At 40.3% G+C, this 15,286-nt stretch overlaps 1 protein-coding gene across 3 annotated transcripts in view; it reads right to left on the reverse strand.

Annotated features, from left to right (window-relative positions):
• LOC139729154 (pre-B-cell leukemia transcription factor 1-like) overlaps positions 1-15,286 on the reverse strand; it is a 230,971-nt gene that overhangs the window by 113,691 nt on the left and 101,994 nt on the right. The gene's annotated exons all lie outside the window — the stretch shown is intronic.

A 15,286-nucleotide genomic window follows, 5' to 3' on the forward strand; every position in this document is an offset into this window, starting at 1 on the left:
TTGAGTCAAGTTGCACTGTTGCCACTTTTGATGAAAAGATTGGACATCTGACGCATGCAGGCATACATCATTCTTAGTCCATAATCGTAACAAGCCCATGACCAAACTTTTTTTTTTTCCGCGCACGAAGAGAAAAGTGAAATGCGATGAGAACATGCCATGTTTAACACTCTCTGACAATCTATCCTTTGTACGTGCCACGAAAATTTCACATAAAAACAACAACAAAAAATCCCATTACTCTTTATGAAACTCATCAAACAACAACCAAATCAAATCCAATTCGATTTCTTCAGCTTCAAGCCAAACACATTACACAATCAGTACAACAAAACATAATACGAAAAATACAAATAAAGTACTGTACAAGCAACTGATGTGCACGTCAACAAGGAAATAAGTGAAAATGAATCTCAAGACTGACTCTCGTACTCTGACGTACTCCACGGCTTGAGATTACGTGGCTGACTATGATTGCCAAGTTATTTTTGACCATCTATGTAATGTAAGGAATGATTGGCACTAATGATTCAAATGTTAAAACCTGACTATGATCGGGGGGGGGGGGGGGGGGGGGGGGACTGGTACCGCCAAAAAACAAAGCAAATAGACCAAGACCATCAAAAAAACATGAGTCCTGCACATTTTGGACACAAAAATTGTAAAGTAATTTCAAATTTTATTCCAACATGATTTGAGGTTTGCATTGCCTGGCTATTCATTTCATACCTACAGGCAAGTGCACATAAATCCCTGCATCTTTGCATGGGTAAGGATTGTTCCATCCCGTACGATTAAAATCAATTGTAGCATTCACAGTAGGTTGATTGATCAGTCCTTTGTATGTCCATGGGTGCGTGCTTGAGTGTGTGTGTGTGTGTGTGTGTGTGGGTGTGTGTGTGTGTTTTCTTCTTTTCTTTTTTAAACAGTTAGCATAACAGAAAGTGTAATGTTCTTATGGCCAACAACTTTAAGCAGAGCTTTCTGTTCATAGTGCTCTCTAACACCATCAACAGTCAAATTACTTACATGTATCTTATCTTTAAGACTTGAACATTTAATAACACTCCTCTGCAGTACCAGTATACAATAAACCTTTTTAACCTTAAACTGCTGGGTTTGTAACATTAAATTGCTTTCCTTACTGCAAATGAAATAATTCTGTTCTATCTCGAGATTTCTTGCAAAACACGAGTGATCTCTTTAGTCAACACACAACACCTGTTACTGTCATGATCATCATACTCTCTATAGTCCTGTCTACACAATTTGATTTATGCACTTTGCACATTGCGGCAACGCGGGGAGAGAAGTATACAAGTTCAATATATATCATATCTATTCCATCTATCTGTCTCCCTCTCCTACTAGCTCTGTCTGTCTCCTGCCATTTCTCAGGGCAGATAAGATTCCTTGGAGAACTAAATCTCTTGTAAATGTCAACTTAATATCAAATTTTGTGGCAAATTAGTCTTGAAATGTCAGTGTACAGAACAACAGATCACGGGATGAGGCTTTTTCTTCATTCTGTGGTGGACGGACAGCGCGGTCTACAGCCTCCGCCGTCCCCGGCTTCTGTTCCCAACAAACCTGTGGCCTATTGTTGAAACTGTTGCTGAGCGCCCGATGATTCGTCCGCTCGTCCAGTTCAACTGCCGTGCCCGTGTGTCCCAAATACACCGGGGAAAGTTGCACTCTAATGAGTCACGTGAGGGCTTTATGAGAATGACATGATTTTCCAAAATGCACAAACATTCTCTGTCTTCTTCAATATTTTCCCCTTCTTTCAGAATTTCCTCCTCCTTTCCGTGTTTACAGTTTTAGACAATGATCCTGAGGAGGTGTTGTGAAATGCATTACCGGAAACATCAAACTTGCTGTTTGCAACATTTGTGACAACAGAGGCAAAAAAAAAAAAATTGCAAGTTCTTATTAAATTTTTCACGCCATGAAAATTTTTTTGCATTTTGTGCAACCAGAAACTAGCACGAAAAAAAAAAATTGTCTGTTACTTGTACATTGTACTATTGCAGTACTATCTTGATTCCACAGACTTAAAAAAACATGCAAAAGTTCATTTTACTCAGCTAGCATGAAAAAATTACTCACACAAAAATATTCACTTACGCAGTTACTTTCAAAAACAGGATACAGAGAAAGGGATCAGATTTGTGTATGCACACTTTAAAAATCTACATTTACAAAAAGAAAGTTACTATTTGGCCCGCCTTGCATGTCAAATCACTGAGACTAAGTAAACCCTTCTGGACACCATTATGGGATTACAGTAAATCATTTTCATTTGTTTTAAATCACCTAAAAGGATTAACTTATCAAATAATTGTGGTGTTTCTGCACAAAACAGTTGACCCCCAAATCTCCCCCCAAAAAAACAAAACAAAACAAAACAAAACAAAACAAAACAAAACAAAACAAAACAAAAGTAAAAAAACCCCAAACAAATCAGATTTATAAGGACCTGTCATAAGAATAGAAATTATGTTGAACTCCTCAATGTTAACCCATTGAGGACGGTTTGATTTTGCTACAACACGCATTCCCCATAGACGCTTGCCCAAGTATACTCGGGACTCATCCTCAACGGGTCAAAAGTGCACCATAAGCAGCATCGCGGTAGCAGTTGCTGAACACTCAAACTAAAGTAAAAGGTGCAACCCCTGTGTTCATTTCACTATCACTCACATTTCAAATACTAAGCAGTAACACTGTTCCCCCGCACTTGTGCATGCAAACAACACATACAACAAAATTAACAGACAAGCGATCTCTCTCGATGATCTCCATAGTTTCGCATACATTTCAGGGACAAGAATTTCATAAAGAAGTTTAAAAATTATGATTCACATTCTAATAAACGGTTTTGTCGCACCTGATCAAGCAAGTGGGGTACGCAACTGGGGGTGCAGGTTTCTAAAGGAAAATGTACATTTCTATGGTGCATTTCATCTTTTATTACAGGGAAATTCCACCCTAATGCTATGTTGCTTAGTATGAAAACAGAAAAATCAAAGGAGTAGATAAGTGAAAATTTTTTTGGGGAAAAAAAACCTCAAATACACAAAGAATTCTAATAGAGAGTAAATTGGCAACTCTTTGTGATAAGTAAATGAACAGCTCTCCATTTGGATCATACCCACAAATTTCCCGGTTTTGATTTTTGTTCCTGGATTTTTTTTTTTCTTCAGAAATGTTCTTGGTATATAATAAGAGTAACACATCTTTGCATGTCCTCCTCAGTGAATTTACGTACTCTCTGTGCCCAAATATTTGAGAAAAATGAAATTAGAGAATTTCTTCATACAAACAAAATGGAGTGCTGCTCAACAACCATGTCACATGATGTTGCCATTTCTTTTTACTTTCTAAAGTTTTACGCTTAATAACTTTCTTTGTGTTTGATTCTTTCCCCAAATTATTACTGATCTGCTTCTTGGATTCTTCTACTTTCATGCGATGCAATTTAATTATCAGGATGGACTTGGTTTTCCTCAAAAGAATATTTTTGGCTCTTCTTTGTACATTAACATCCACTGGCAAAAGGTCGCGAAGAAAAGAAACTACTCCGCTAATCCCTCGGATCTTGGCCAAGAAAGGCAGATAGACCGTAGACATCAAAACTTGACAAGGAAGGTCACACGGCGTATCACATGATCCGAGTTCAAAAGCAAATACTGACAATGATAACCGGTCACGCAGTTCTGAATCAGAGCGCCGAAATTTTAGTGGTTGAGGGATTTTTTTACGATCACAACTCACATTGGTGAGACTGTTGTAGATTTCTATCGACTTCACATGGAGAACACAAATTTCGTGCCCAGGGAAGATTCATTAATGAGCAGACCATGGAAATACAGCAGTTTGTACAATTTACAAAGGATGGTCACTAGTGAAGGGGTAAGGTTATTCACATGCTATTCACTATCAGCAACATCATATTCTCTTAATAGTTTTTACGAAATGTAGTACGACAGACAGCAGCAATTTCAGAAGTCATCAAGTCAACAAAATCAATGCTGCACCAAGTAGTGAAGAAAAATGTGGTATGCAACACATGACAATAAAACACTATCATTCTGCACTGGATGACTCTAGTGTACAAATACGGCGCATCTCTGAGAGATCAACAGTTCTGATGGCGTGTAAGCTCTGATGCAGCACCTTGGAGATCAACATCTTTCATTGGTTTGCAATGATAAACAAAAACATCTTACAGACTAAACTCTGTCTCTGCTTCGATGGAAAGCTCTTTGCTGCTTAATCATTGATATGGATTAATTGCTACAGACATAAATTTTTCTTTTTTTTGGATCAGCATTTTTTTTGTGAAAGATATCCTCACCTTAATGCAAGTCCCACAAATGCCCAAGTAGCCAATGTTTTCAGCTTTAATGCTGTGCGTGGCACAATGAAGATCATAGAGAATTTTCATAACAGACGGGAGGGGATGTTTTGTAGATGGATTTTAGTATAGTACGATTAATCCTCGCGGCCTTCATCTGGTGACCTTCATGCAATCGCTTGGATTTTCTTTAACGATTCTATTTGGAGGTCAATGACGATGGTCACATGACAACAATCATTCTCCAGTGTCTTCCAGTTTGAAGATGAACCCAACTTTTATCCCGAGATATCATAATCCAAGGAGCAAATAGATGCAGATCGATATCCCTAGGCATTATCATGGAAGAATACATGTTTGTTTGTTTATTTAGTTTGTGTCTGTGCCTGTGTGTGTATGTGATAAAGCCATTAGATTTGACGTGATCCCCGAAATTTGTAAAACTTGTACGCAAACACATAATATCAGCATTTCAGCTCTTACACCTGCCTCCCTCACCCCCCCCCCCCTTTTCTGTTCCTTCTCCCTTTCGCTGGGTTCCCACTGCTGTGCAATCCTCTTCGCACACCATGACTGGCCAGTAGTAGTTGATTGTAGAATTCTTGTTCATGTCTCTCACAATCTGTGCCTCTGTTGAAATTGTGGTCTTAAATCGTGGAGTAATCGTGGGGATCGTATCAGATCTTGAGATCAGTCATGGCAATCGTGATGATCAAAGAAAAGTTTTGGCAGGTTCGAAAATTGTCTACGATCAGCACGACTGCTACAACTGACTTCGAGATCTGATATGATCACCACAATCACTCACGAAACTGTCCACGACTGCGATTGTAGCACAAATTGAGATAGACACGAACAAATACTCCATGATCGGCTAATCCTGGCCAATCGTGGCATACGTAGCTGATCACAAGATGGTGGGAACCCAGCGTTTCCACACTATCTTCTCTCCAAAGCCACATGACCTGTCAGAGGTGAGAAGAGCTGGTGTGTCATAATGCTCCACGCATCAGCCACTCCCCCCCCCCCCTCCTCTCTCTCTCTCTTCTCTCCTATATACCACCTTGCTCATGAAAAATGGATTAAGCACAATTAACAAGTCTCCGCAAACCACTCTTTATGCATGCACATGGGGAAGTTTTTTTGGAAGGCAGGATAATTGACTAATAACCACCTTCCGGTGCAATCCCTTGAGAAGAATGAGCTCCACATTTTGGTCCGTGCCATCCCCCCCCCCCCCCCCTTCCCCTCCCCCTCTTCCCTCTCTCACTCTCTCTTTCCATCTTTGCCTTTCCAAGCTTCCTCTCCTCTCAGCTCTGGTTAATATTTTTCTACATGAGGGGGGTGAAGGGGCGCCTTTCACTGAAGTACCAGATGGGAGAAGGTGGGGGGATGGGCACTCGTCGGGAGTGAGCGCCGATCGATCTGACTTGCAGATCGGCCTGCTTAGCGATGCACAGTATCAAAAGGTTATGCAAATGTTATTGAAGCCAGTTTACCCCACACTCCAAACTGGAATAAAATCGCCGGCTGGGGAGCCGGGCGACGGCGCGGGCGCTGAAGTGCTGCACCAGCGGTGATTGGCACCGGGCGCGGCCATCCTCTTACTCCGCGCCGCGTCCGGACTTCAACAAACACTCAGCCTTCTTCACATGACTACCGCTACGACTCCTACAACAACCACAACCACTGCTACTGCACTGCAACCAAGGACTATGAATTACAGAAGAGGCCGAACAAGCCCCCACTTTCGTTTTTCTCTTACATCCGCCGTCTCTCTCCCCCCTCCCCCTCTTGTAAATGTTTTCAGGAGGGAAATAACATGTTGACACAGACCCTCTCGATTCGCCACCCATTCCCTCCTTCCCCGAAGGCGACAGGCGCGGCCGAACAAGCCAGGGGAAGGCGAGGCAGCGCGGGAAAAATCAGCAAACGGAATGGCTACAAAATGAAATTAGGTGCCGGGTTTGTGGTAACCGTTCCCCCCACTTGTCAGGTGGAGCAACATGGCCGCCGAGTTAGTCCACCAGCTGGGACCAATTAGCGCGGGCCTACAGGGAGCCTGATTGGTTGCTTTAAGGCTAATGGCGCCGAAGACTGGGATGGCGTGTCACGGATTTCTCCTTGTGACGCTAAAATTCCCTGTAATTTTCCCCTTTTGCTGCAAGCATTAACCCCATAATGATACAGGTAGCAAAACATATGATCTGGGGCAATATTTGGACAACACACGGATGAGGTACCCGGTACTTTGGGGCCACCATTGGGATGATCAGGTACCAATCGTAAATCGATGCAATTATCGGAAATCTTGTTAAATCACACAAATCATAAGAAGATTTGTAAGTTCAAAATGCCCTGTACAAGATAGCACAAAGGTTGCCATTTAAAAACACAACTTTTTGAATTTAACATTGTTGCTGTGGCCAATTGCGATGAATTTCATTGGTTGCTACACATACACACATTTCTTTCTTGACCTGATCCTTATAACTGCCACTGCATATTTCACTAGCGATCTTCCGTAATTAAAGGATTCAGCCAGCTACAAAACCAAAAAAAAAAATCCTTCTTTATGAAACGCCTTCATTATTCCTATGTCTTTCATACGTAGTGTGGCCCTTCATTCCTCCAGCACCAGTCCACTCTCTTGAAAAGTTCCCGTCACTGGAAGACTCCATGCCAATATCACTCATTCGCATCCGTCCTCTGGAGATCTGAACTTCGATGGACCTCTCACTGAAGTACGCAAGAAAGAATATTCCTAGGCTTAGGCCTATACACACACAATCATGCATGGGTATGGAACTAGAAGAACATCACATGTGAATGAACATCTTCAATGATTTTCCATCATACACTGTATTCTCAAGTCACATCTTGATTTGTTCACATTAGTCACCCTGTCATACCATTTCAAGATATCCATGTACCTACCTTTCCCTTCTAGTTTTCTCTCCCTTTTCCTCTTCCTCATATTAGACCCTTTCCCCATCCGTATCCCCCTCCCCCCTCCTCCTCTCCCCTCCTCCTCTCCCCCCCCCCCCCCCCCCCATCCCTATCCCCTTCCCTCCCTGTAAACCATCAATCCTTCACGCCAGATGACTCACTGGATAAGTCAACATATCTTCACCATCTAGCCTTCAAATTTGGGGACACAATTACCAAAAATGCTCAGGACGGAAACTGGCCAAATGACAGACACTGCGGGAGGTTCTTGCCCCCACCCCCCCCCCCATCCCCCATCCCATTCACTCTTCTGTGGTCTCAACATATTTTTTTTTTTGGAGCAATGTCGAATTTCTTCCATAACCGTGCCACCTTCCTCCAACCAAGATTGAGTATTGACTGCTTCACCACTTACTATCAGGCAAAGGGGCTGAGGAGGTCTGGAACGCAATAATTCACCCCTAAACGAATATATCGGGATGAAAAGAGGTGATGGAAAAGCTCTTAATTGTTCCTGCACGCTGCGAAGAGGGCAGAGATTCCATCTTTTTCCAGATCTTTTCGGAAAGCTGGTCATTTTGGGGTTCAAACTGCAAAACTGCCAAAACAGCAAACCCTAATATCCACAGCAGCTCATGAATCTTATCTGCCTTACTTGTACATGTGATTCAGAGCAGGGTAAAGAAAGGGAGAGAGAGAGAGAGAGAGGGAGAGAAAGAGATGATGCCTTCAATCAACCTATGATAGGGGCGATGTGAACAGCCCCCTCAATTACAACAATTTGTCGCTCTTAACCCACACTGATCACCACTCCTGCCTAGCTCTGTTAACCCAAGCCTTCACAGCCATGAACTGACATATTCTTGGATCTAACTTACTGCACAAGGAGACAGGAGTGTGAACAATCATTCCCCCCCCCCCATCCCCATTTCTCTCTTCTCCTCTCTCTCCCTCTCTTTCCCTCTCTCTCTTTCTCTTTCTGTCTCTCCCCGTGATGGCTGAAGTCAAAGGCAGACATATCCTTGCCGGCTTTGTCACATCTAATTGCAGTCCCAGTTTTGTGAGGGGCTGGCTTACGAGCCCATCAATGTCTTTGTTCATTTTGTTGATAGGTGTGGCGCGGTAATATTTGACAGTTAATGAGTACTCGGGAGATGTCAACGCCACGCAAACACACACAAACACACACACACACACCCCGTAAGCCCCACAACAGCCCAGTCCTTTGCCGCAATCTGCTGTCCCGACAATCACCACGTATGACACAACAATCAAGGTCAAGAGCTTTTTTGTTTTTTCCTTTTCGGGGGGGGCTATCCGCCTTCGTTCGCATTGCATCATCACAGCTTTGGCACCTAAACTCTGGCTCGTTCCGCCTTAAAACCGTGCAAACCGCACGTGAAAGATGTCACAACCTTGGAACTGACTGATTATATAATGTCGCATTCACATCGGGAGCAATGTTTCCAAGACATCGGCAGATGAACAGCGCTGTATCAGAGCATGGAGCTATTGAAGCTCAATGATGAGATACCAAAAAGGAAGCAAATATAAGGTGGGGTGATGAAGGAGAAATTTCTGAATCTCAGTGATGATAGAGAAGACATTTAGCCTCTGCACAGTTGACCCAGATAACCACAATCCAAACTACAAAGTACTAGCTGTTCGAGAAAATGCAAAAGGGTATGGGGGGGGGCAAATCTACAGCAATATTACCCTTTCTGCATCACCCTGGGCAAATCAGGAAAGTTTAACAAATACTTTAAAGCCGAAATATCATACATGTACTTCATGGTCATTTTACCCCCCCAAAAAATAGATTCAGACCAAAACCCCACGTGCACTGAAATTAGCACCACAGAGCATACAGTTCTCTATTATTCTTATCATTACAAGAAATCAAGCACTTTCACAAATTTCCATCTGAAGAGGTTTAGGACCACTATGTCTCATTCCATGCTATCTTTTCCCAACACTTACATGGAAAACTAGAGAGGGGCCGTCAAAGGCGGCAGACCCACGCCTAAGTACAAAGTCGGGGTAAACATAATGTGCATTCGGTCATCTACCAGAATTCGGCCACTTAATTGCCAGTGTGCTTTATCACCAGCCAGTGAGTTCTACCAAAGATCGTACACTGAAGTGTACGATCTTTGGTTCTACAGTCACATCACACACAAATCACATAATTACACATACGGTATTAACACTCATTCACGTACAGGAAAGTCCTTAAGTCTCCTCCAAAAATCCATCGAAAATCCCAAATTCCACCGTCAAAAGTGCAGAATCGGAACTTTTCCAAGCGTGCGCGAATTAAGTCCAGTTTTAAGAGTATTGTCTACGCGACGGGTCGCGGAAAAAGCGCTAAAAATCGAGAAATACGACGTTTTCTTGCGGGATATTTTGATTATAGCAAGCCGAGAGTGTGATGATATCAAAGGTCGTATGAGTGTACGATCTTTGATGGTATCCACAAAAGCAAAAAAGAAAAACAAAATTTACGTACCCCCTAGGCAATTACCCCTATGATTAGTGTCTACGGGAATTATTCAATGCAAGGGTTGAATGCAAATGTCTACTGCACCAGTATTCGGCCACCAACGAGCGCCGCAACGTCCCCGGTGCAATTTTGCACCAACAGTGTACAGCGCGATGCATTTTCAGCGGCCTTGCACACGCATTGACATTGAGCACGCATATCGTGCAGTGTGACTGCGACCGAGCAAAATGCTCCTCCAACGAAAAAAACAATCAATGTTAATTTGAAAAATCATCAAATATCAAAGGTCGTATGAGTGTACGATCTTTGATGGTATCCATAAAAGCAAAAAAGAAAAACAAAATTTACGTACCCCCTAGGCAATTACCCCTATGATTAGTGTCTACGGGAATTATTCAATGCAAGGGTTGAATGCAAATGTCTACTGCACCAGTATTCGGCCACCAACGAGCGCCGCAACGTCCCCGGTGCAATTTTGCACCAACAGTGTAGAGCGCGATGCATTTTCAGCGGCCTTGCACACGCATTGACATTGAGCACGCATATCGTGCAGTGTGACTGCGACCGAGCAAAATGCTCCTCCAACGAAAAAACAATCAATGTTAATTTGAAAAATCATCAAAATACGGGCCAGTTTGTGATGACGGAGAACGAACTTTCATAAATCTAGAAGGACATAGTCCCTCAAATAGGCCTAAACGTAAATTTCGGAATTCTTACGAACATTTGAGCAGCGAAGTCGGATCGTTGGGGAGTTTATGTCTTCGTATGGTAGCGGAAAATCGCAAAGTGAGAAACGGGAAATTTTCGGAATGGTCACTATACCATGGGGTCAAAACTTCAAGGTCACACAGAATTTGCAAGGGTCAACCGATTATCACCAAAATCTAATCGATTCTTTCCTGTCATTATCCAAACATTCCCTGAACATTTCGTGCAAATCCGTTTACCCGTTCTCTTGTTATCTTGTACACAAACAAACAAACAAACAAACAAACAAACAAACAAACAAACAAACAAAAAAACAAAAAAACAAACAAACAAACAAACAAACATACGGAACCCTTTACATAACCCCCTGCCGATTTTCATCGGCGTGGGAAAAAAAAAATAATTCACAATTTTTTGAATGCAGATTGCCATTTTCCCTCTAGAAACTTCACTTTATATCAATACCTTACTTCTATTCCCAGTCCCAATTTCCCACCATAATCCTCAGTCATTAGGGAAGAAATGACTAATCTACTGGCCAAGAAATCATTAAGTCACATTTTTTTCCCACCCTCTCCACGGTAATTCCAGAGCACAGGCTTGGACTTACAGCTGTAACTACTCCATCAAAATCATTTTTGCTCATGAAAGATACAACAGCATAAACAAATCAAAATATTAAAGCTATATGATAAAAAAATAATCATCATCATGATCATAATATTGCATCATCATTATCATTGCCATAGTTACTATGATTACCACTTCTAGTTATCATTATCATTATCATTATCATCATTATATCTTTATCTTTATCTTTATTCACCTTCAAACGCAAATTAAAACAGTTTTTACTTCGTGGATACACACTACCAAGCTTTTAGCAACCTTTTTATGCTCCCAGTCTTTTGTCCTTGTCCGCAGCACCAAGTTATTCAAGTTATTTCATGGTACCGATACATCTTTTAATAATATAGCATTTTTGTTATTCAAACACTGCGAGATTTGTATGCAGTCTGGTTTGTGCGATATCTATGTGGTTCATTAGTTTATTACTCATTGATTTTTTGTACTAGTGTAATTCTAGTTGGTCAAGACAAACATATCCGTTCTCCATGTAAAATTATATGCCTATGAACTCGGGAACCTACAGTTTTATAAGCTTTAAAGCTTTTATGTAGGCCCAATCATATTTCTTATACTTACTAGTGACATTTTCACACGATATGACCATGTACATTTGTGTCAAGTATATTTTCTTTTTCATTTTCTTCTACAATCAAAAGACATGATGTATCAAAAGACATGATGTATCAAAAGACATGTATATATTTTGTATTCTTGTTTTGTTGTCAATAATTTTGTGATCTCATCATTGAGAAAATGGAAATATGAAATAAATTTGAACTTGAACTTGAACTTGAATTATTATCAATATCATTATCCTAATCATTATAACCACTTCACCATTGCAATGACATGTGACGAGAACTGAAAGACTTAAACTTCAACAAACTATAACAACTTAGTCTTTGTAGAATTCTCCGAAGCTGATCTTGGCAGTAATGCTATAACCTCACTCTCCAATCTCAAGCTCTTTAACTTGATTCCTCAACCATTTTCTCGGGGTTTGTTTGATTTTTTTTTCTTTTGCCATTTCCCTCCTTTGTCTAGATGAATAAAAACAAAAAGAAACACGATTCTTGCCTTTTTGTTTCTACAGAATCGCCCTCTTCCACAAACTCCGGCCGCTAACTGGAGGTGACTTTCCCCCCACCCCATCAGAACTGACGACCACTCTCAACAGTGACAGGGAGACACTTTAAGAAGCCATTTCACAGCTCTGGAGGTTAAGCCCTTGCCTCCGCCTGCTTCCCAACATAGACTTTGTTTGCATGTTTGCTACAGTATGTTCTTCTAGAAGACAAAGTAAAGCCATCTAATGTTTACAAGGTAATTTAGGGAAGAGTACTGAGTTAAATGTTTAAAATGAAGAGTAAACTGAACAAAACTCCCCCTCCCCCATCTCTCTTTCTCTCACAGTTGCAGCTTTGGAAGTTGCTGATGAACTTGGCAAGAAAATTACCATCCAGTATCCCACGAACATTTGATTTAGAGGGCGACTACAGTAAGCTCAAAAAGTTACCCACTTTCCTCCACCCAATACTCGCCATTTGCTTACTCAAAGTCCTCCTAACATCCACACCAAACCATGCCATACCACTGGAGGATGAGAGCTGGGCCCACATATTGCTCAACATACAAAACTACCATGGAGCTTGGGACTGTATGAGCTATTAGGCCTGGGGGGGGGGGGGGAATGGAAAATCACCTCTGTATGTATAGAAACATATGACAAATATGATATCATGATATACTATTAAATCATATTGAATTGTATTATATTTTAAAATATTATACTTTATTATCATATCATATCATATTATATATTACCTATTATATTATATTATATCATATTATATTATATTATATTATATCATATTATATCATATTATATCATATTATATTACATTATATTATATTATAAAACATTACATTACATTATATTATATATTTTATTACATTATATTATTTTACATCATATCATATATTTCTATATTTCATATTATAGATTATATTACATCATATCATACTATATCACATCATATTATACTATACCATATTATGATGTACTATATTACATTATGTTGCACAACATTGTATCATATCACATGTGTTCTACAAATGTGTGTACCTGTACGTAAAAGTCATAAAAGGACAATGTCCCAAAATTGCACAACATATGTTCGGTCCCGACGGCTAACTAGTCACCATGAGACCCATCCGACAAAAGTCCAAAAACATCGCTTCCCATCATGTCACATTTCTGGGGGCTTCAACTTTTGCTTGTTTTCTTTCTTATACATCACCTCCACACCCAGTAGGTCAACAGGGAGAGAAATGCAATGCAGTGTCCTTGCCGTACAGAACTGCTAAGAATGATCTGAAAGGGCTCGTAATTGGAATTTTATAACGATGAAATTTTTCTGCGTCATGGAGTAGTGAGAGGTTTTCGCTGCACCACATTCAATAGGTACTACCTGCTGGTAGATCTATAGACTTTTCATATTGAGGGACTTAACACAAAAGCTACAAATAATATACATGCACACACAAGTATCATTGTACACTTGTAATTATGCATGTACATGTGTGTGCAGCATATGCACACATAAATGAAAAAAAAAAGTGATCAGTATTAATGCATTATCAACTTGAATGTATCTTAACAGCTGCAACTAATTTTCAATGCATTACATATCTTCTTTAGGGTTACATACAACAGGTATAATCTATCTCACTCTGTTTTTGATACTGGGATCTCATTTCTGAAAATATATCTTTCTAAGGAAGAAAGTACTCTTTACTTTTCATCATCGCAGAGCTTTTCATTCATCACACCTGCACTGATAGATATGGTAGCAAAAGCAATGTCAACAACTGTCTCAAGAGTTATTCTTATCATCCAGCATACAATAATACCCAGTAAGTGATGCATTCGTGAATACCTCACATGCCTTTCAAAGTCAATCTTATCGCACACTAGGAATGGCATTCCCGAGAATTTCATTGACATCAACCAACGCCTCTTTTCATCACAACTTTTCGGAGGTAGTTTGTTGGGTATTTTATGGGTTTTTTTTACAAGCCTTCCCGTAATATTACTGCCATTGCATCCCCCGAATCTCCTGAAAAACACAGGAACCTCTCCACGTTCATTCTGAATTGGTAAGAAAACCAATATCTGTCATCTTCGGTGTGGCCCCCACAAGACGAAAAAAACAAAACCAACAACAACAACAACCTATATGCATCATTCCTTCCATTTCATTCACAACCTAATAGACATTTTTTCCCACCTTCTGGAAGAATCACATACTGTACAATGTCTTGGTTTTTCTGACACAACAAAGAGAACAGAGTCCAGATATAGGGATTGATAGGCAATAAACACCTTAAGATATAAAATAAATAAATAAAATCTAATGCGCAGAGGAATCAGTAATACTGAAGACAACAGTTTGGCAACAGTCCTGAAAAGTGAATAGCATTCAGAAGGCATTATCAAGCAATTCATGCAAGATATTTTCTACAATGGGAAAGAGAATACTTACACCAGATGAATTAATTTCTTGACACGAAAGAAGGGGAAAAATCTGGGAAGTTAGAAGAGGTTTAGTTGAGCGTAAGGCCAAGTAAAAAAAGAAAGTAGTTTCTCGTCCGGGTTTTTTGAGCAAGGCGATGAGGGAGGTCCTTACTATTTGATATCTTACTATTTTTTCAAGGATCGTCAAAATGAAAGTAATATGTGTTTCTCGTCCGGTAATTCTGAGAAAGGTAACGAGAGAGGGCTGTACAATTTTCTATATTCAATTTATGAAATGAAATATCACTCTGGTAGCTGTGTTATGAGACCAGGTCCCAAGTGTACGTCTTGCCTGCAATCTGTGCATTTTCAAACAAATAGATATATGTGCCATACTTGAAATGAAACTTCATGCATGCAGAAATACATTTGCTTTTTCTTTCCACTGCAGATGTCAAGGGAAAATGACCATCTTAATACTGGTACCGTATTTAGTGTTGTAATGGCTTTTCTGATACCAGTGTTCTTGCAATTCTGATGTATTGTGCTATCAATTGAAACAGGTATAAAACATGTCTTTCAACAAATGTACGACTGAAATAAATTCCATGATATT

Source organism: Diadema antillarum, unplaced genomic scaffold (assembly GCF_040938485.1).
Source record: "Diadema antillarum isolate AM-2024a unplaced genomic scaffold, OU_Dant_1.0 seq00000220_RagTag, whole genome shotgun sequence".
Lineage (NCBI taxonomy): Eukaryota > Metazoa > Echinodermata > Echinoidea > Diadematoida > Diadematidae > Diadema > Diadema antillarum.